Source organism: Panthera pardus, unplaced genomic scaffold, assembly GCF_024362965.1.
Source record: "Panthera pardus isolate Hobbes unplaced genomic scaffold, ASM2436296v1 HiC_scaffold_15, whole genome shotgun sequence".
NCBI classification, from domain to species: Eukaryota; Metazoa; Chordata; class Mammalia; order Carnivora; family Felidae; genus Panthera; species Panthera pardus.
The window spans coordinates 44,618,482-44,642,734 of record NW_026526710.1 but is presented as its reverse complement, the minus strand read 5'-3'; positions in this window follow the sequence as shown (position 1 = coordinate 44,642,734).

Here is a 24,253-nt window from a genome sequence, read left to right as displayed (position 1 = left end):
GCCACTGAGCTCTCCTCCAAGTGGTCTCTCATCCTCCAGGAGGCTAACCTACAGTTGTTCACGTGGTAGCTGCCAAGTTCCAGGAGACAAAAGGGAAGCACTCAAGAACTCTTGAGGCCTAGGATTAAAATTGGCACGGTCACATTTATCAGTCACAAGAGCAGCCCAGCTGACCCAGTATTAGTTTTAGGTTGCTTTCTTAACCTGGCTTATAGTAAATTTTTGCCATTCATAAATATTTAAGTAGTATAATTTATTCAGTGTCAATTTATGGGTTTTGGGTTTGATGTCTTACTTTGATAAACTTGTTTCTTTGATGATTTTTCCCCCTAAAAATTAAAAAAAATAATAATCAAAGCACAAAGTTATACATTAAAAATGTTGAAGAGGGGAGCCTGTGTGGCTCAGTCGGTTAAGCATTCAACTCTTGATTTGGGGTCAGGCAGGTCATGATCTCAGGGTCATGAGACACAGCCCCATGTCAGCCTCCATGTTGAGCATGGAGCCTGCTTAAGATTCTCTCCTTCCCTCTCCCTCTGCCCCTCCCCCCTCCCAACAAAACAAAACAAAACACCGTGAAGAAAATATGGATATTTTTAAACTAACCTCAATATGGGAGGGGACCCTTAAACTGAAAAGCAGTGGGAGAAATCACCAAAAACAAAAAAACAAAAACAAAAAAAACCTCAACAGATTTGCCCTGATAAAAAACAAGGCATGTGTCACTCTCAGCTGATGAACTTGCCTTCTTTTTTGCTAAGAAAACAGAAGTCAATCAGAAGGAAACTTTCAAGTTTTTACCACTGTATCTACCCATCTATCAGCATTCATATCTTTATCTTCTAGCTCCCCTCAAGTCACTATGGATACACCATCCATATTTGTCTCTATTTTGAGTATCTTCCATCTCTCTAGATCTTTCTCATCAACATGCAAACAAGCCATGTTACTCTACCCAAAGTAAATACCTCTGTCATTCAGCTTCCCCTCTAGCTACCACTGTTCCCCTTTGCAGCCAAGCTCAACCCAAGTGCTATCTTGTTGTCTCCAACTCCTTTCTTCCTATTTTTCTCTCAAACCCATTTGAAGAGGATGTCAAACAAACTCTTCCCGTCAAGGTGATTGACAACTTCCATGTTGTTCTATGCATGGCATGTCTGAATCTCAGTCTCCATCTTAATCTATCACCAGCATTTGATTATTTGATTATTTGATTTGATTATTTGTTTGATTGTTTGATTATTCTCTCTTTGATGATTTGATTGTTTGATTATTCTCTCTTCCTTGAACTCTTTCTTTATATTTGAGGAATCTTCTAGCTTTCCTCCTCCCAAATGGCCACTCTGACTCTTCTGCTGGTTGGTATTCTCCAGAACTCAGACTTTGTTTCTCATCTCTTTAAAGTCTATAATCATTCCATTAGTGATCTCATCTTATCTGATGGCCTCATGCATTACTCATGAGTGATGACGCCCAAATGAGTACCTCCAACTCTATCTCTTAAAGTCTCTTTTTTCCAATTGACTACAGATCATCTTCATGAACATTCCATCCTCCTTGATGCTCAGGCCAAAAATCAGAGTCGCCATTGACTCACTTGCACTTTTCAGAAACTTGCCTTGAGTAAATCCTGTCAAGATTTCCTCAACTTATATCTAGAGACTGACCATGCTTTATTAACACCATGTTCGATCTCATGTTCTATTATTGCAGTATCCTCCTAACCAGGATACCTGATTCTACTTATTCCCAATATGACACCCAGAATAAGCCCATAAGTCAAATGTACTTACATATGTAAAATTCTCCAATAATCCATTTCCCATTCAAAGTGAATGCCAAGGTCTAACAATGGTGCCTTAGGCTTTTCATGATTGAGGTTCCTATAACCCAGCATCCCAAACTACAATATCCAAACTACAGCATCCCGAACTCGATCAATTCCAGCTCATGCTAGTATTCTCTTTACTGTTCTTTCAACATGACTGACATCTCTTACCTCAACTTTGCATTTCCTATGTCTACTGCCTGGCTAGACCCACATCTCCCTCAAGTTTTTGCTCAAGTATCCTCTCTCCTCAAGCCTACTGAAAAGTGTAACACTAACATCTTTTATGTCCTCTGTATCACTTTGACCCATAATATCAATAACATAATATCAATTAATATCTATTTAGTTGTTGTTGTCATCCCTCAGTTAGAACACAAACTTCATGAAAGATAGTATCTTTAACTATTTTCTTCGAGTTTCACAAAGGGCCAGATTTTTTACAGTTTTGTTCATTTCTATATCACAGGGCTCAGAATTGTATGCAGCCCACAGCATGCTTTCAGTAATTATCTCATGAATGAATGTCAAAGGCACTCTGAACAAAACTAAAATAGAGATTAAAGTTAGGGGAAATATTTTAAAAAATAATACTTATATATTTGACATCTAGTGTGTTTATAGATCAATAAGAAAAACAGTAACATCTCTATTAAAAAATAAGCAATCGTATATGAAAAAAATTCTCAGAAATAAGGCATATGTACAAAACTATGCAACCTTATTATGTAATAAAAATACACATTATAATAACAAAATTTTAGGTTTTTTCATGCATTTGGCAGGGACATAAGATTTTTAATATTTAATTATGTTAAGTTTGTGAAGAAATGGATTCTTTGATATATATATCTTTTTTTTTTTAATGTCTATTTATTTATTTTTAAGAGAAAGAGATAGAGAGAAGGAGGCAGAGAATCCCAAGCAGGCTCCATGACGTCAGCACAGAGCCTGATGCAGGGCTCAAACCCACAAACTGTGCGATCATGACCTGAGCCAAAATCAAGAGTTAGACGTTTAATTGACTGAGCCACCCACGTGCCTTTAAACACCTTATATATTTCTAATATTTTTTATATTCTTTAAACAATTCTGTAATATATGTAAAAAAGCCTTCTTCGTATTTAAACATTGTGACCCCAAAAGTTTACTTTCAGAGATTTGTTTTAATAATTAGAGACACCTAGCAATGCATAAGAAACAAACAAACAAATAAAAACCATCTAAGTACCTACTGTAGGGGAATGGTTTAAAACATAACAACTATGCAATTAGATATTATACAGCTATTAAAAACATGCTTCATAAAAATACTTACAACAACAAGATAAACTTTTTATAGCAAGGACCTTGACCTTGAAACTATCCACCAACCCAATTCTAAATTTAACCCTTACCACAAACTGAGTATATGATATAACCACAATTTTACAAGAAGAACTTAAATGTACACACGCACACATAAAACTGGAAGGGAATACAATTAGCATTGTTTTGTAACACTGTTTTAGCTCCAGGAGTCGATCTTATATATTTCCTTTACTTTTCTGAATTCTCTGAATATGAAACTGAGCACGTATTTTTGACAGTCAAAACCAACACAACTTAAATAATCTAAATAAAAATAATTACAGTTCTGCATCTGTTTTCCTAGTCAGCTCTGGTTGGTCTTCTATCCCCCTGCAGAGTATCTGTTTACAACACACTTCTATGTATTGATGTACTGATTGTACTAAGTGGAATTTAAATTCCCCTCAGTGGGTAGGACAGGTATCTTGTGAAACCAAAGCTGCCAGTATCTACATCTAATTTTTAATTAAGTACAGTAATTCCTAGCCAGTACCAGCTGTTATCATGTTTCTTCAATTCTGCGCCTTGATAAATAGCTCAAGGAATGTTATATAAAAAACACAATCATGCAAACTTTTTCTCACTTTTAAAATAAGCTTGGAAAATAGATTCCCTTTGAATTTTTCTTTTTCGGAAAAAACTGTGACTGGATGTTTGTTGAGAATAACCAACACGTACCTACCTATGCCCCCACCCCCCCACACACACACACATCACACATTTTTTTTCTTCCGTAACTGCTTTTTAATATCAGATTAAAGCATTTTTAAAATATTAACAAAACCCTTGAAGAAGACACAAATTATCATCCCATTTTACAGCTGAAGAAGCATTTTGAGGTAGAATTTTTCATTCTTGGGCTTTCAGATCCTTGAACAAGTTCATGCCTGGTTCGGGGCTTTGACTCCTATTGCTATTTGTTTCTCATCTGAACCTGCCAATCTCTTTTCTGGTAATTTCAGGGTATCTTGAGTTTTCTGAAGGTTATGTAGCAACTTGGGCATGGGGGTCTTCAGCTAAGGTGTTCTGATCTGTGCTGTACGTTTCTCATAATTGTAAGTGGAGAGCATAGTTGAGAGAGAACCGTTCTCTCCTACAGTTGCATGCTACCATCCTTTGTGAAGCTTGTTCAGGCCAGCTAAAGAGAATGAAAGAGACATTAAAATTTTGCTTTCAAGTTGCTATAAAATGTGGATGGATGGATGGATGGATGGATGAAGGGATGGAGAGATGGAGAGATAGCTAGATATATAATTCAATCTATCCAGCAGATAATTAATGGTATTATAGATATCATTGTAGATATATATAGATACACAGAGATAGATATTTTAAAAACTCTTCGCATCATGGAAATAAGGTTATCAATGTATTTACAAAACTGAATACACTTATGTTAGAATATAGAAACAGAGAAAGTGCTTCGTGTTGGAAATTTTTGATTATAAGACAACCAGTTTTAGAAGAGGTCTCCAGAGCTATGTGAGGCAAGGAGCTCCTTGAAGGCAGGGATTGTGTTTATTTTGCCTGTGTCTCCTAGCCATGTAGTGTCTGGGATAAGCATGGTATTTGAAGAGTGCTTGCAAGATCAGAAGCAAAGGGGCCATTTCTGGTTTTTACACCACTCCCCTCAGTGAGGTGAGATGTTTACATTTTACTCCTGCCCACATTTGCTTTGCTAGCCAGATATTTAGACATTTCTTTGCTTACCAAAGTGTATTTTTGTTGATTTGTGTGTTTGTTTGTTTGTTTTTGGAAGCCTAACATATATCAAACACTTTATGTTGACAAATAATGCCAATATCTACCGCTTAAAGTAATATCAAGACAATCCCTAAGATCTGTGTTAGGTAAATAGCAAGAGTATCATTTTGGCTCTTGGGAAGAAAAGGCCCAGAAAGGTAAAGAAACAGAGAAAACATACTCTTCACTTTCATTCATTCATTCATTGTTCATTTTATGAGCAGAACCCCCCTGAGTGCAGAGGACCTAGTGATGAAAAAATCGAATGTGGTCACTGCTCCACTGGAACTGAAATAATAGTGGAGATTAAGACATTAATCACAGAAGTACACAAATATACAAACCGGTGATAAGCATGAGGAAAAAGATGAGGGCGCTGATCATGAGTTCACTGGTGGATCTGACCTGTGCTTGAGGGTCAAGAAAGGCTTCCTTGAACTGAGATCTGAACGTGAGCAGAGCTCACTCTGTGAGGGATAACGTGCAAATGGACAGTCAGGCAAAGTATGGGTAGCAGGAGCAAGAGCTATGATGTTGGGTGGGTTAGGGGGTTAGGGAGGGAGACGTCATGATTGTTGGGGAAAATGAGAGCATGTGAAGGAAGCACCAAGGACAGTGAAAGGATGGCATGAGATGAGCAAGAGGGGTGGGTGAGGATGAGATCAGGCACCATATTAATAGGAGGACATTTAAGTACCTTAAGATGCCAGGTGTGGGGAAGGGTAGAAGATAGAGGTTGTAGCAATGGTGATATGATCCCAACTGGATTTTGAAAATATCACTGTGGCTCCAAAATGAGGACAGATTGAAGTGGGAAGTCGTGTATGTAAAATGATCAGGAGGCTGTTTGAAGTTCAGGGTGAGATGGGATGGCAGCTGGAACTGGGTGGTGGTAAACATAAAATGAATCCTTTGGGGAGAGGGGTGCCTGGGTAGCTCAGCTCGTTAAGCGTCCTACTCTTGATCTTGGCTCAAGTCATGATCTCACAGTTCGTGGGATGAAGCCCTGCGTTGGGCTCTGTGGTGATAGCGTGGAACCTGCTTGGTACTCTCTCTCTCCCCGCCTCTCTCTCTGCCCCTCCCCTGCTCACTCTCTCTCCCTCTCTCTCTCAAAATGAATAAATAAAATTTTTAAAAAAATAAATTCTTTAAGGGCCACTAGGGCTTGAAAAACTGGATCTTCAAAATAAAAATTTAAACGTTTATATAAGCAATGAAATCCTGGGGGAGAGGGTGTCATGTTGAGGTAACCAACTGTAGCAGTTCACTTCCACAATGAAGTAATTCTTGTCATCCTTTGGACAAGTTGATTATTAGAAAAGAAACTCAACTACCTATAAAATGCGACAAATTTAATAAGACAATGGAGCCAGATGGGCTTTCAGCTTAATTTTGACAAAGTTATGCCTGACGTGCATAGTTTTTTTCCTTATAGTTTTTAATGATACTTTGAAATCTGGGAAGTTGCCAGAGTCAATAAGAAAGGCCATAGTGAAGCTTCCCAAGAAGCTAAGCCAAATTGAGTTTTAAATTGTGCATGTTGCCTGAGTTATTTTATTTCAGTTTAACTACCAAGGATAGCATCCTAACATGAAATTGTTACTGAAATCATGGGTAGTAGGAGAGGGGCACTATTCCTTAAAGAATAGCATTCCTCATTATATCTGCTGTTTTGGTGACACTGTTGAATTTTGGTGATAATCAGGAAGATTTTGATTGAACTGAGCGGTTGTAGGTTAGACTGTGACTTTGTGAGAGAGAGAAGGATGTTAGTTAGTATCATGAACCTGAAAACATTAACATTATAATAAAAGTCAAAGTCAGAGCAAAAAAAACCCCATTTGTCTAATATCCAAACTGTTTTCATTTACCCATGTTTTACTTAATAATTTTGCATGAATATAATCATAATAAAGAGTTCATTTGTGGTATGAAATATTATATAATACATATGTTTCCATATTGCTATCTTATGTTAATGAATTATTTTAACAGCATTAGCTATCGAGTTAGTGGCCTGCAATGGATTTAGCTATTCTTTTACTGAACATACAAGTTCTTATTTTTTCAATTTAATGTTACTATAATAACTTGCATTGAATATCTTGATGCATGTTGGTATTTTCCTTTCTTTTGTAATTTCTTTAAATGATGCATTCCAACAACTTGGAAATCTTGGCAGAATGGTAGAAACATGAAAACATTTGAGATGTAGTCTCTACTCTGTAACATAGTTATGTTAACGAAAATGGCTACTAGCAATGCATGAGTACCTAACAGGGATGGATATGATTATTTTCAAGTTTTACTACTTTAATAGCTAGCTAGCGATATGCCATTTGAATTTTCATGTTGTTGAAAAGATGAGGGTACTATTTTTCCGAAGTTTGCTTACAACCTACCTCCCCTTATGGGATGAGTGTCTTCATAGACACTTTTTCAATGTATCTGCTGGTAATGTTATTAATCTGTATGAACTTGGTTTGTAGGATAAGTACTGAGAAGAATAACAGGAAATAGTAAACCTTTTTTTTCCTTTAACAGTTTTAAGACTTCTCCCATCCCCCTCTGAGTTATGGGGTAAGCTGGTGGAAATTCCTTTGTTCCCATAGGAGCTAGTGCTGTCCTTAAGCCAACAGTACAAACTTGCAGTTGTCTCTGCCCGCTCACTTTTCTCACGGTCACGTCGTGCATCTGCAGAATAACCAAACTTTACCAATACGAAATGGGGAAGGAATAGTTTTGTGCAAGTTTGGAAGCAAAAGAGCATGAGGTATGTATGGAATAGAAACGGAGCTTTTGCAACACCTGGTGCTTTGCTCCCAGGAAAGGGTGAGCGCATGCAGGGAACCAAGACCTACCCCCAAGCAGAGCTGCTCGAAGCCATCTGCTCTCTGCAGGTGCACCTGGAAGACTTTTCTACTGCCAAGATTATGTTAAGAGCGTCATGAAATAGAATTACGACTATTCAAAGGAAGAGTTGTAGCATTCACTGTGTATATGAAAAATAATATCATAATTCTTAGAGATTTTTTTCTCAATAGAGAAAAGTAATAAAGTGATCATTTGGAAATTAATATTGAATTTTGTTTTAGTGTCATAGAGATTGGTGCTGACTATACCCCTTTAAGGACACCAAATTCCTATATTTTCTAAAGAACATGCACATAGACATTATTTTATGGCTATGATTTTTAGATGTCCCATCACTCATTAGCAAATTAACATAGATATTTTTCATTGTAATTATAAGTGAATTTAAAAGACCTCTGTACGTTTTAGTGGTTCTTATCACAGTAGAAATCATTTGCTCATTAATACAAGATCACAGATTATATTTGCAGTTTTGAGTCCCCCACCCCCACCCCATGTTAGAATCTCCTTTTGGGCATTCTAACATTTTCTACGGAAGATCATAGACTTGAGGAATCATATGTATGTCATGAGTGTGTAAAAGACCATTTTGACTATAGGTGTAGTAGTTTTGAAGGATCAGGAGACTACTACAATATATTTGGCCTATGAATTTATATGGTCAGAGCTTATATTTACAATGGATATCACATTTTCAAAATTAATCATCTCTCCATGCTACCTTGACTAAAGCAGATGTAATACATTTACTCACACAAATAATTCCCTTCCAAAAGTAAACAGAGGGAACCTGGGTGGCTCAGTGTGTTGGGTGTCTGACTTCGGCTCAGGTCATGATCTCGCAGTTGACGAGTTAGAGCCCCGCGTCAGGCTCTGTGCTGACAGGTGGAGTCTGGGGCCCGCTTCAATTCTGTGTCTCCCTCTCTCTCTGCCCCTTCCCTGCTCATGCTCTGTCTCTGTCTCAAAAATAAATAAACATTAAAAACATTTTTAAATAAAAAAAAATATGAAACTAAACAGAAAGTAGAAAAGTAGCATGGAGTTTTAAAATGCCACTGCTTGAGGGGCACCTGGGTGGCTCAGTCAGTTAAGTGTCCGACTTCGGCTCAGGTCATGATCTCACGGTCAGTGAGTTCGAGCCCCGCGTTGGGCTCTGTGCTGACAGCTCAGAGCCTGGAGCCTGCTTCAGATTCTGTGTCTCCCTCTCTCTCTGCTCCTCCCTTGTTCATGCTCTGTCTCTGTCTGTCTCAAATATAAATAAAAAACATTTAAAAAAACAAAACAAAAAAACTTTTAAAATGCCACTGCTTGATTCTTGGGTACTCACACCCCAATTTATAGAAGATTTTGGAAGCAATGACCTATGAGCTAGTATTGCTTAATGCTTTAGTAGAGGTCTAAGTAAGTCACGGTGAAATCTAAGAGAAAAACCTATGTTTTTAAGGACATCAGCCTAGACGTACAAAATTTGCTATGAAAGTGGAAGATTTTACAACAAGAAGAACTCTTAAAAACCATGAAATGATGACCCACTGTATTCTGTACTCATAATGTATGCAGAATCTCTAGGGACTAGTCTTTGTTTATTAGAACAAATATAATATTTACTAATATTAATGTAATATTGACTAAGACCTGTAAAAACCATAGGTATTTGTAAATACCAGATTTACTCTATAGAGGATATCTAAAACTGACCCATGAGAAGGGATAGGTCATATGTGTTTCTTTATTAGTCTTAAATTTTTAACAACAAAAATAATGGCTAAGCATTTTCCATATATTATTTATTATTTGCATACCCAACAGTGTTCTAAGAACTGTTTATCTCATTTAGTCACAGTATTTCTAGAGAGTATGTACTATTATTTTATCCATTTACAGTTGAGGAAACTGAAATTTAGAAAGGTTAAAGTAATTATCTAATGTGACTCAGTTGTCTAGTGTGACCCAAGGTTAGTACTTAGACAGTTTTACTCCTGAGCTCACACAACTCTAACCACTCTATATTTGCTATTGGCACAGGTATTAGGGCATTGAAGGAACTTAGGCATTAGACCTGGTTATCCCATGACCTAGCTGTATAGTGTTTGACGTGCTATTTTAAAATTTGAGGTATCATCAAGTAGATAGGTAATAGATATAGGAGCAGCCACATTTTCTATTTCTTTTTTGTCCGCTTTGGTAAGTTGTGCTGTTCTAAGAATTCTTATGTTACATTGATTTTTTTTAACATATTGGCATAAATTTGTTCATTGTGACTTCATATTATCTTTTTAATACATGTAGAATTTATAGTGAGGACTCTCTTTTCCTTTCTGATATGGGGAATCAGCTTTGAGAACTTTTACTATGTTGATTCCTCTGTTATATTTTTTTCTGTTTCATGACTCTCTCATTTTATATTTCTATCATTCTATATTCTTTGTGACTAATATGTAGTTTAATTGACTTCATAAAATGGATACTTTGTTAATTGTTAACTTTCAAATTGTTAATTTTCAACCTAATTAATGCATAAATGACTATAAATTTGCCTCTAAACATAACTTTAGTTTCATTCCTTAAGCCTTGATGAAGATTTGGAGCAAGTAGGGTTTTATAATTATTGGTGAAAAATTGGTATTTTCTGTTAAAATTGAATGTGTTAATTCCCCATATACCAGCAATTCTAATCTTAAGCATATACACAATAGAATTATGTACATATGCACCAAGATACATGCACAACAATTTATATTTTTATCTTTAGAATAAAGATTTAAAAACTACTCTTTTCAGTAGTTGCAAATGGGGAAAAACCCAATGTCTATCAACTGTAAAATAGAAAAATAAATAAATATATGAATGAATAAATAAATAAATCCTGCAATAAGATATAATGTAGCAATTAGAATAAATAAACCATTGTTAAGTGCAACAATATAAATAAGTGATATAGATGTAATGTTGAATGAAAGAATCCAGACAAAAAACGATATAAGTATTAGTTGATTTATACAAAATTCAAAATCACATAAAGTTAATCTCTACTAAGATTACCAGTATCCTTACTCCTTTCTTCTACCCCAAGGTAACCACTATCCTGACTTCTATTTCTTAAATTTTTTAAAACAAGGAATTTATTTAAATAATATTCTTTTTTTTTTTTTTAAGTAGACTCCACATCAAGTGTGGGGCTTGAACTTACAACCCTGAGATGAAGAGTCAGATGCTCTACGAACTGAGCCACCCAAGTACCCTCAAACAATGTTCTTGACTTGAAAGGAAAACTAAGACTTGTTTCTTTTAAAGTAATTTCTCCCTATTCAAAGACTGATTACATGTTCAAAAAACTTCATAATTCATTTTGCTGAACACTTTTGTGTATGTTTGTTCTACTTCAATTTAAAAATGTAAACTGGGGCACTGGGTGGCTCAGTTGGTTAAGCATCTGACTCTTGGTTTCTACTCAGGTCATGATCTCATGGGTTCATGGGTTCAAGCTCCATGTTGGGTTCCATGCTGGCTGTGCAGAGCCTGGTTGGGATTCTGTTTCTGTCCCTCTGTCTCTGCTCCTCCTCTGCTCATTCTCATTCTCTCTCTCTCTCTCTCAAAATAAATAAACTTTAAAAAAATTATAAAAACAAACAAATAAATAAAAATGTAAAGTAACTTATCCTAGATTTCCTATAAAGTAACAGAATAGGATTAGAGGACCACTAATGTCTTTTTAAGTATAAAATGCGATGTTCCTATAAAGTATTTATTGGGTTATGAAATAATATGATCGCTTCATCAAAAAAGTGACAGTCAGGTAGAACTTTTTTTACCATGATTATTTTACTTTTCAGTTTTGGGAAATACCTGGAAAATTATCTTTCAGGAGCTTTAGGTGGGCCAAATAAAAATTAGATTTACCTGCATTCAGATACCATTCCATAAATGACTGTAGTATATATTGATACGTCATTTATTTTCTTTCCACTCTTAATCTATCCATCTTTAGAATCCAGGCATTAGTGCTGAGCATACTAAGTGTGAATCCACACATGCTTTTAAAGAAGATTCTACATGTAGTATTCACATAGTTGTAAATCCTATCTCAGGTGGGAAACAATCCAATCATCTCCTTTCCTATACTTCAGATCTCTTCCCACTGCAGGATTTACTGATCAATCTGCTGGGCTCCCTCCAAAATAGCAAGGCTTGTGGATTTGAAAGTTACTCTCTAACCCTACTTGAACTTGAATTGTTTCTTTCTCGGCTGCTTTCAAAGTGTGGCTCAGTAATAGCCATCTTCAGGCCAGGAATCACTGAAAAGACTTTGAGGAATTTTCTCTGGGAGGAAGAGGGCCCATCCATCTGCTGTGTGTGGAAAAAGGCATTGGGGCCCTGTGTTCATAGAAAAACCAATCAGAGAATTCATGTTAACAGTGAGTCTAGGACTATGGCTGTAATGAAATGTCTTGGTACTTCATTTCTCATCTAAAAATAAAATAAATATCCAATTCTTGCTGGGTCACTGTAACTTTTCCATCAGATCGAGTAAAAACTATTTCCCGAGAAGTGAACATTCAAAATACAGGTTGTGTTCATCTTTCCCTATTAAGACCTTCTTTGCAGTAGACTCTGAACAGAATGAAGATATGTTGAAGATTTTGAGGCTTTGGTTCAGCCTACATAAAGAAGGCTTCTTTTTCTCTTTTAGGGAGTTGGGTATACTACCAAATTTCATTTATAGACTAATACTTAAAAAAAATTTTTTTTAATGTTTATTTCAGAGACAGACAGAGCACAAGTTGGGGAGGGGCAGAGAGAGCCAGAGTCAGAATCTGAAGCAGGCTGCAGGCTCTGAGCTGTCAGCACAGAGCCTGACGCAGGCTCGAACCCACAAACCATGAGATCATGACTTGGGCCGAAGTCGGACACTTAACCGAGTCACTCAGGCGCTCCTATAGACTAATATTTTTAATAATATCAAACACTTCAAAATAACATGTTTTGCCGCTTCTAGGACAGATACATTTTTGGTTGGAAGGGAGGTGAACAAAAGATCAAGTCTAAGTGAATTCTAACAGCGTTGCTCACCAATGTCTCTGCCCACCTGGGAAAGCACCCCCAACCCTCCCCATCTGACCCTATCAACTACTGAGAACCCAGAGCTCACATGTGTGTGTTAGACATGTACTACTTCACATGCACTCAGTGTAAGTCATGGAAGTTACAAAAGCTTCTACTGCACTTGGTCCCTGAGGAAAGCAATTAGTTGCACAATAGAAAGTTTAACGTCACCACCAGCTGGTGTTCGACCACCTCCTGTGTGCTTTCCACACCTGTCCTACAGTTGGTGGAATTCAAGAAAAAAATCACGCGGACAATAAAAACATCTAGGAAAGGCATTCAAGGCTAGTAAAAAAATCAGTAAAATAAAATGAAGTCCCTGGTCTTTCAGGTGGCAGGTTCTGACTCAGGCATGGGGTGGGAGAGAAAGGCAGGGGACATTTAACAGCTGTTCCTGAATCACTCAAAGGGACAGCTCTGACAGACTGGGGAGTGAATCTGCTGACACTTTATCTTTTTTTTTTTTTTTAAGTTTATTTATTTATTTTTGAGAGAGAGAGACAGCACGAGTGGAACAGGGACAGAGAGCGAGGGAAAGAGAGAGAATCCCAAGCAGGCTCCACACTGTCAGTGCAGAGCCCGACACGGGGCTTGAACCATGAACCATGAGATCATGATCTGAGCTAACATCAGGCGCTTATCGAGCCACCCAGGCGCCCCAGCACTTTGTATATCTTTAAAGAGAGCAGCAGTGAGTAGAGTCATTATGTGAATAATTTCATGATTACAAGTACTTAATTAATAACATTGGCTCTGACTTACCTCTCATTTTTTACTTCAAAAAAACAATTATGAGGTTTTTCTTTTTCCCTGAATTATTAAAGAGAAAAATCCATGTAATTTTGGACCTGAGTCGGAACTTTTACATATTTTCAAATCCAACTGTTATGAGTCGAATTGTATACCTCTCCTGCGCCTCAACTTTTGTATGTTGAAATCCTAACCCTCAGTATCTCAGAATGTGACTTATTTGAAAACTGGGCCATTACAGACATAGTTAGTTAAGATGAGGTCATTAGGGTGAGTCTTTTCAACGTTTTTATTTATTTTTGGGACAGAGAGAGACAGAGCATGAACGGGGGAGGGGCAGAGAGAGAGGGAGACACAGAATCGGAAACAGGCTCCAGGCTCCGAGCCATCAGCCCAGAGCCCGACGCGGGGCTCGAACTCACGGACCGCGAGATCGTGACCTGGCTGAAGTCGGACGCTTAACCGACTGCGCCACCCAGGCGCCCCGGGTGAGTCTTAATCCAATGTGACTGGTGTCCTTATAAAAAAGAGGAACTTTGGACAGAGACACAGACACGCATAGAGGAAAATGAAGTGCAGACATAGGCAGAGAACAGTCCTCTATAAGCCAAGGGGGAAAGCCTGGAACAGTCTTCCCTCACAATCTTTAGGAGGAATCAGCCTTATGGACGTCTTCACTTCAGGCTTCTAGTTTCCAGAATGTGAGATGATACATTTGTGCTACATTTTGTGGTACTTTGTTATAGCTGCCTTACCAAATGAATATCTATATTTTAAACATTTATTTATTATTTAATTTGAGAGAGAGGGAGAAAATGAGTGGGGAAGGAGCAGAGAGACAGAGAGGGAGAGAGAGAGAATGCCAAGTAGGCTCTGTGCTGAGAGTGGGGAGTCTGACCTGAGACTCAGTCTCAGGACCACAAGATCATGATCTGAGGCCAATGTCAAGAGTCTGACACTTAACTGACTGAGCCACCCAGGCGTCCCTGAATATATATATATTTTTAATAGCTACATAAATTAATACAAAAGCAAAGGGGAAGTTGCCGAAACTGGCGCTTAAGGCTGAGAGGAGAACAGCCAGTAGTGTTGGTATCTAGAGATTTGGACCAGGCTCTTTCCACGTCATACTTCCTCACACATAATCGCCGTCATGTGCTACTCAAGCCCTGTCAAAACTGGTTTCCCTCAATATTCCTTAGCAGAAGATAGTGGCAGAAATTGTCTTCTCTGATGCACTAAATTTCTGAGGATTTGATAGGGGTGATTATGTCACAGTTTATATCTTTTCCTCTTGCTCTTTTCCAAAAACAGGTGCTCCTCATGGACCATTATATACTATTTACATTTTTCTAGGGCTTTGCAGAGATGTTCCTTTTTCTGGGTGAGCAGTAGAAAGTTGTGCTTGTCGTGCTTTTAGGTATACAGCAAAGATTAAATTTGAATCTAGAGGAATTATAATCATCTGTACTTGTTATCTATTTGAAGGAACACAACTGGACTCCGCTCCTGTGAACATAAGAATAGCCATTCCCTTATCCTACGGGATGGAAACCTTCAGATCTAGAACCTGAGGCAGGAGTGGCAATTGAAAGAACAGTGCCAGGCTGGCAGGAACTGAAACTCGCTTCTGTCCCCGACCCACTCAGAGGTATTTCGGATCAGTGCGTTTGGGTGTTTATAGAAAACCCAGCGGCTGTTCATTTTGAGGATCTTGATGAAAACCAGACTCACCAGAGTGATAACACTGATGAGCACCAACGTCCTTTCAGGTGAAACTTTGCTGATAGAGATATTAACCTTCTCTCATAGTAGAGATATCAAGAAAAACGGTTCATGGAAGAAGAATGCATCATTTGCATTCATGAAAGTCTCAGTGAGCCCTATCGGCCTTCTAATTACTCAATTAGGAATTACCTGGGGGCGGGGGGGGGGGGGGAAGCAATGATTTCTGTAATTGAAGCAGCATGGCTGTTTGGCCTGTGTATTTTCTTTATAACAAAAATAATCACCGATCTGATAAATATTTGCTATCAGTCTAAGGTAAGCCCTGATGGACACTGAGTGCCAAGGGGCTGGTGCATTTGTAAAAGGAGCAGGAAGTAATCAGGGGGAAGGGATGGGCATGCTTCACTAAGCAAATTACATTTTCCAGCCAAGGCTGGGGCCTATCAAATATCGCTGTGTGAAAGAACATGCACATCGTGCGTGCTGGCCATCCTGGCAGAGAGCAGGACGTTCCCTCCAGGATTTATTTATGGCTAAATCAATTGTACCTTAAAGGGATAGTTTTTCAAATACTTTTGCTCTTGCAGGAGGCTCCTGCAGCGGTAGCCATCCTGAAATCAGAGAAGCAAGGTGGCTTAAGGTCTTCCCAATCCAGGTCACGGATGACACTGTTCTCCTTTCTCCCATTCCCCAGTGCGGCACCATTCATGCAGCTTGGGATTTCTGATCACTGAGGATCCAAGGTCAGGTCTGGGACGAGGTGGTCCTCTGACCCATAAACATTATTCTTGCTCCAAGTGGCAAAGGTCATCTGTTCCTGACCTTTTATTGCGTGCTTTTGAGAGATTGACAAAAGTACACACTGTTGTTTCCTTTGTTGGTGTTTAAAGAATTTTCGGTCCAGGGAGGTCACTTAGGAGACAGAAATCATGTATTCCAGAAAGGTGCTTGCAAAACAAAACTCACATTTTTGCCTGCGCCAGTTTAACTCACCCTTAGAGGGGTTTTAAAAAAACAAAAAAGCAAAAAACAAAACCAAAACCGAAAAAACAAAAAAACAAAACAACACAAGAAATACGCAGAAGAACTGCTGGTGCTCCTTGCTTTTTAGAGAATTACCCCGGAGCAGCACGGTAAGCAGGAAGGATAGATGAACACCGGGAAGGCGTGGGGTGGCCCAGCGTTGAATATAGAGTTGTGGGCAGCTGGGAAGCCGCAGAAACTGCTGAGCCAGGCTGGCAGGCTGCAATCAGGAAGGACATGGCTTCCCAAGAGTGAAAGTTCTGGCTGACCAGGAATTCCTCAGTGCTGTGCCAAGCTCTGGAAATAGCAGCTGCAGCTCAGATCAAAGGGGCTTTGCATGCATACGGCATAAAAGGCGATGCCGGTTAGATGCCAGAATTCTTGGCCGTCTTGTCATCGTCTTTTGTCAAGGAGCTTCTACAAAGCAAAAGGGAAGATACGTGTTTTCTCGTTGGTTTTGTTTTGTATGAAAGTGAAACGGGCTGATGGCAGCTGCTAGTACCTATCTGAGAATTACAAGTGGTTTCTTGGTCCATAAGGATTAAAAAATTAGCATAACCTGGATATCTCTGTGCTGGGGGAGTTTTCCTGCGCCCACAATGATATTAGCTGGATACGCACATGTGCCGATACACATGCCTGCTCACACATACCCAGGATACTCAATACAGCCAACAGCCATCGGCAAGACACGCATGGTGGGGCTGAGGAGGTGGAATGGGCTTACTTCCAGGTGAAGCAACCATTTTGTCTAACTGGATGAAATGAATTAGGCTTCTGAAGTAGAAGCACAGAAAGAAGTGACTTGAGATATCCCTGAATACAGTTAAAACTCAGCCTCCATACCTGCCTATGTCAGGACATGTCCATGATAGGAATGGCCACCTTTGTGCAGTGTACAACCACCGCATCCTTACATGGTGGGCCTGAAAATGGTCATCATTTGTCTCTTACCTGTGTTTCAGGATAGACATTTTATGGAAGAAATCTCTTAAGATGCATGTAGAAACAGGAAAAGAAACGAGAAATTCTTTCTTTCATGCTGCTGGTATGCTGAGGTTGCCTCTTTTTTGCTACTATGTTTGTTCGTACCTATGTATCTCTGTGCATATCCCTCAAAGTCTGTTATAATCTATAAGGTTAGTTTCTTTCTTCTCCACCGGAGAGTAATATACTCAGTACCCACTTGTTCTTTTTTATCTCCCTAGACCTAGTGCCTGGAAAAGTGCGGCACATAAATCTACTGAATAAAAGAATCCCATGAGTCATGATGGCAAGAAAAGCAGGGTAAGTTAGTTTTTTTGAATACAATATGCTCTCCCTGACATCCCTGCTTCCAGGGCCAGGTCAAAAATGTTTTGCCATATCTTTTGCTCTCTATGCCATAACCAGTAACCAGTAAAACACCAGAGGTTTGGTCAAAGTCTTTCAAGAGAACCTTGAGGAATTAGGAATCACAGAGTTGTTTCTTAGAGGAAATACCCTCTTCTTAAGTGACCACTTTAGAGGATCCTCAAGTGGTTTCCAGTAATAGAAGGCAACATTCATCGTTAAATACAAGTCTCCCAAATTGACAGGTTGTCCCTGAGTATTTGTTTGCCTGGAAGCAGTTTTCACCGTAGTGGTTTTGCAACTCTAATTGTTTAATGGAGAATGTATCGTTAAGGTCCCAATAAAAAAACAAGAAATACCCATGTTGTGTTGTTGGGTTTAGTAAATGCATAATTAGGATTTAAATCAGCATTTGCGATTTGATGGCAGCTTTTCTACACAGGCATGATTAGAAGGCATGAAGAATTTGGAATGCCTCTTTTTGGGCAACACGATTATTTTTCTCTGGTTTGCCCTGCTGACCCGACCACATTCAAACCTATAACTTCGTATATTTGATGAACAATTATTGTTTTTGGTACCTGCTATGTAAGAAGTTTCATAGTAAGCCTTAGGTGCCGTGTTGGTCTACTTGAGAGAGAGAGACGGTGTCTCTGAGTATCACTGTGTTTTATGTATTCCTAAGGGCACTTTTGTCTGTATTAGATTGTGGCCTCCATGATTGCTTTGGAAGCTAACCACATCATAAAACTGTACTCCACTCTAAGAGAATTTTTTCTTAGGACTATATTAAAATCTCAGAATGGACATGTCTAGTAGACTATCGTACATTTGGGTCTGATTCTCAGAGGAAAATTTGGGAATAAAATTATGGGTAGAGGCCCTTTATAGTTTGCCCTTCTCGATGTTCTATTTTTTTTTCCAACAAATATTTGTTTGGGGGGTGCCGGCTGGCTCAGTTGGTAAAGCACGCTACTCTTGTTCTTAGGGTTGTGGGTTCAAGCCCCATGTTGGATGGGGACCCTACTTAAAAAAAGATGAGGGGCACCTGGGTGGCTCAGTCCGTTAAGCGTCCAACTTTGGCTCAGGTCATGATCTTGCAGTTTGTGGGTTCAAGCCCCGTGTCAGGCTCTGTGCTGACAGCTCAGAGCCTGGAGCCTGCTTCAGATTCTGAGTCTCCCTCTCTTTCTGCCCTTCCTCTCCCTGTGCACTTGCTCTCTCTCTCTCTCTTTCAAAAATAAATAAATTGGGGCGAGTGGATGGCTCTGTCAGTTGAGCGTCTGACTTCAGCTCAGGTCATGACCTCACGGTCTGTGAGTTCGAGCCCTGTGTTGGGCTCTGTGCTGACAGCTCAGAGCCTGGATCCTGTTTCAGATTTTGTGTCTCCCTCTCTCTCTGCCCCTCCCCCGCTCATGCTCTGTCTCTCTCTGTCTCAAAAATAAATAAACATTAAAAATAAATAAATAAACATTTTTTAAAAAGACGAAAGATAAGATATACAGAAAAAATAAAAAATAAAGTAGTAAAAATATAAGGAACTTTGACTATATACAACAAATATACATTGGGTATTTATTATGCGGATTAAGTATTGAATAAAAATAGTCATGACCTTTGCCCTCACAGACTTTACAATACATCAGGGAAGGCAGACATCACACAAATAACGTCAAGTGTGAGGGGTGCTCCAATAGGTAAGAATAAGATTCCAGAAGCAAGTTACAAGGGAACCTAATTTAGTGCTATGAAGAGACTGTTAACAGGAACGCTGACATATTTTGATACACTAACAATTTAGTGAAGACTTAAATGAGCTTCCAAGGGGAGAAAGACACTTTTCCTGCCTGACAACGTGCCTTTGTCAGTGAATCTCTCTTTTCGTCCAGGCAGTGGATAGAGACGCTCTGATATCAGGGAAAGGAAGGCTGCGCATGCTCAGCGTTGGTCATAATCACCCATGCTTGCCGGGCCACATCCTCACTTTCCCGAAGCAGGGACACACGGTGAGAATGTTGTGGCTGAGAAGATAGAAGGGGGTATATGTTGGTGGGGCCAGTAAACAGGTTGAGAAAGTGTTTGCTTCTACTTGTCCTTCCTGCCCGTGACCTTTGTGGGACATCTCATGGCTGCAGCTGTTCTAGCTGCCCAGTGGCCAGGGCCTTACCCTGACATCACTGGCCTGCTGGACTTTTTATCTCCAGACTTCCTGCCAGGTGAGCTAATTACATCTATTTATTGATTAAACCATTGTTCTTTTGGTGCTGTCTTACGCAGGCCTGAACGCATTCATACGCCAGGTAAAGGGAAGCTGGGGGAAATTAAACAGAGGTGGCCTGTTCCAAGCACACGTGAACAGAGGCCCAAAGGTAGAAGAGCACACGGTCTAATGATAGCAATAAATTCATTATAATGTAGGCTTCCTGCAGACTGTTTGGCAATACGGTAAAAATGGAAAATCCTGCCGGTTCCAAAATAACTGATGCTGGATGAATATATTTCCTCCTCCTTTTACTTCTTTCTTCCCCCTCTTTGCCTTTGCCTCCTTCCGTCATTCTCTTCCTCCTCTTGTTTTCCCCTCTCCTTCTTCCCTTTCCCTCTCACTTTTTTCCCTCCTCTTTTCCCCCCAGTACAGCTGAGCTCAGGAGAAATGAAGATCAATCTCGGGACAAAAACTGAATGAGCTGAAGACCAGAATGACAAGCTAAACTGCAGATGCTCTGAGCATATTTGTCTGCATGAGGAACCCAAAGCGACTGGGTGAGGCCAATCGACAGCTGGTGAGGCCAAGCGACAAGGTTTTGGACCTTTGCAGCACAGAGAGTTAGAAATGAGATATTGCAGAAAGCTAGGACCCTCATAGGGCCACCTACTCAGGGAGGGGTTGGTGAGAAAAAATTGCCTCCTGGCTAAGGCAAATGATAGAGATACTTGTCTTTCCCAAAGGATTTATAATCAGGCATGAGCTTCTCACACACGTTTGGAGATTAAATAGCCCTATTTTGGTGTTATGAAAAATCTTAAGACAAGAAAATAATTTCAAGCAGACTTCAACTGTCATGTCCAAGGGCGCTTGGTGGAACCCAGCCTTGCGCTGGAAGAACAATCTATCAACCTGGTGCCCTCCAAATCCAGAGTCACATCAGTCAAATATAAATGCATAGTCCAGAGTCATTGAACACACAACTAAATGAGCCATTGTGGCCCCCCAAGGACTTTAGGTGATAGAATAATTATAAAGCACATAGAATTTTTAAAATGTAAAAAAAAAAATTTTTTAAGGGAGTGAAAAACAGAACAAAGGAAAAAGAGACCATAAGTATGATTTTAAAAGTTGGAAAAAGAGCCAACAGAATTCTGTAAATTAAACAATACACTCTTTACAATGATAATATTAATAAATGAGGTTAGCAACATATTAGACACATGTGAAGAGAGAGAATTAGTGAGTCAGAACCATGCTTTTCAACCTTCAATGTACAAGGCAATCACCCAGGGAGCTTGTTAAATTCAGGTGCCAATTCTCTAGGTTTGGGGTGGGGCCCAAAGACTACATTTCTAGTAAGTTCTGAGGTGATGCTCACACTTTGAGGAGTAAGGAACTAGAAGATAGTTTTGCATAATGTGGCCCAGTGAGACAAAGAGAGAGAATATCTTCTTGAATAGTGAGAATAAGAACAGAAAGAAAACGGTGAAACAGTATTTGAAAGGATAATGGCAGAAAATGTTCCAGACCTAATGAAAGACATGAACTCACAGATTAGGGAAACCATACCCAAAGAAGGAAGGAAGGAGAGAAGGAAGGAAGGCAGGCAGGAAGGAAGGAAGGAAGGAAGGAAAGAAGGAAGGAAGGAAGAGAGGGACCGAGAGAGAAAAGAAATCCTTACCTTGGAAAACTGTGTATTATCAAAGAAAGGGAAGATCTTGAAATCAGCCGGAGAAGAAAAAGTTTACCTACCAAAAAAACAACCAAGAGTTAAATTGATGTTAGAATTCCCAACAGTACCAATAGATGTGGAATAATATTTTCCAATGTTGAGAGAGAAAGAAAAAAATCCTGTCAACCATCTCTCCAAACTATCATACATCCATCTAAATCATTTTTCAAGAGGGAAGGACACATTAAGTCATTTTTCAAACAAGCAGGGATAGAGTGTGTGACCAACTCTCACTCAAAGGTCTTCTGGTGATTCTCAAGGCATGGGGGCCAGCAGCAGCAGCACCTGGGAATGTGTGGGAAACACAACTGTTTGGGCCCCACCCCAACCCTTTGAGTCCGAAATGCCACAGTGCCTCAAGTTGTCCCAGTGACCTGATGTGGCTCCGACTGCAGAACCCCTGCTTTGGAGGCAGTGTATGAAGTAGGAGAAAAAAGATTTCTGGGGGAAGGTCTGAGACATAAAATGGAATCTGGGTCAGATAACTTGGTAAACTTCAGGTTAACATAAACCCAATGCTAACCAAGTAAAATGACAGTACTATCACATTTGGGGATAAAAATAAGAAATTAAAATATTGAACGACAACAACAAAAGGTAAGATTGGATGGGATGATTGTAGTTAACATGTTCCTTAAAAGGACAGAAGTAGGATAAAATGTTTCTATTATGACCCTAATAATGATTAGTGATCACATCGATAATGTGATCTACATGCTAGCCATATTTTTAAAAAAAATTTTTTTAATGTTAATTTTTTTTTTTTTGAGAGAGAGAGAGAGAGAAAGTGGGGGAGGTGCAGAGAGAGGGAGACACAGAATCGGAAGCAGGCTCCAGGCTCTGAGCTGTCAGCACAGAGCCCGATGCAGGGCTCGAACTCACGGACCATGAGATCATGACCTGAGCTGAAGTCGGACGCTCAACCGACTGAGCCACCCAGGTGCCCCATGCTAGCCATATTAATGATACCTGTAGTATTTCACTTTTTGAATGCTGTCAAGTGCATTGCCTTATTTAATCTTTATAACAACCCTACTAAATGAGTTGCTCACATATATTCTCCTTTATATACAGATGAGAAAAACTAAGGGACACTGTAACTTGACCAAAATCCCTTATTTGGAGTGTGGCTGAGATAGAATCTAAGTATTTTGATTCTAGTCACTCATTCAGGCTTTTCCTATTACCTCACTACTGCCTTTTCAACACTGATAAAAATGTTAGGCAAGGGGTACCTGGGTGGCTCAGTCAGTTGACTGTTCAACTTCAGCTCAGGTCATGATCTCGCGGTTTGTGAGTTCGAGCCCCGTGTCGGGCTTGCTACTGTCAGCGAGGGAGCCTGCTTTGGATCCTCTGTCCCCCCTCTCTGCCCTTCCCCGACTTGCACACACACTCTCTCTCCTCTCTCTCTCTCTCAATAATAAATAAGCATTAAAATAAAATAAAAAATGTTAGGCAAGCAAGCTCTTCTGTAGAAAAATAGATTCTTTGAAAAAATTTCAAAAACAATTTTTGTATCTTCTTTTATAAAACACAAACGGAAAAGAAGCTAATTAAAAAAAACCTTTTTTGCTTCGATTGTAACAAAGCCCTATTCTCTCCATACATGTGCTTAAATGATTTATGGCCTTGTTCTTTCTAGAGAAATAGATTCAGAAGGAGAAGAGAGAATGACAGCATTATTTTTTTTTTTTTGATGTGAAATCTAAGAAGACTTGGAAAAACTTCCTCATAATAATATTCTTTTAAAGATAAGATTGGTTCTCATCAGTCAAATAGAGTGGATAATAGAAATGACAGAGTTAATCACGTGCATCTGCTTTGGAGTATCAGACTAAGTATTTCTAGAAGTGTCTTTCATGGATTCTGTAGGATAGCTGGTGATGATTACATTGTAATGTAAGCACTGGTCCCTTTGCCTGCAAACCATTGCAGAGAATAAACAGGTGAGCCTCCTTTCACAGCAACTGGAGACAATATATATTTAAGTTTGGCCGTTACCAGAGCCCCTTGGCTTTATACAGTGCTGCAGAATTTTCTATAACCTTTATAATCAGATTTACATTTTAAAGCTAAAAGATCTTTTGATTTTAAATTTTACACAGGGTCAAAACCTGGTGAGTCATTTGTGGAATTTTTTTCCTACAGTAATTGAAGGAATTTTCCAATTGGAACGAATGCCAGGATGAATTGCTTGGCCTTCTGTAACACCTTTCATGTAAAGGTCTTCATGTGCATTGCAGACACAAGCTCATTAGCTTCCTGACAGCCTTGGGAGACAGGTAAGTGCTATCAGATGTGGAAACTGAGGTTTAAGGAGATTAACATTCAGTGGATGCTGGTCCATCTTAGATTCAAATCAGGAGCTCAGCGTCTTTCCTTGGAACGTAGATTTTTATTTTTACAGGACGTAATAATTACATGTTTTAGATTGCTTGGTATAGTTTGAAGTGACTCAAATATGGAAACATTCATTACATCCTTTGGGAGATGATTTTGATCTTGTGGAGGGCTTTTTCTGTCTAACTCGTTGCATATATTTTGATTCAGTAAATCTCATTCCATCTAAGAGAGTTATTTTCCCTGT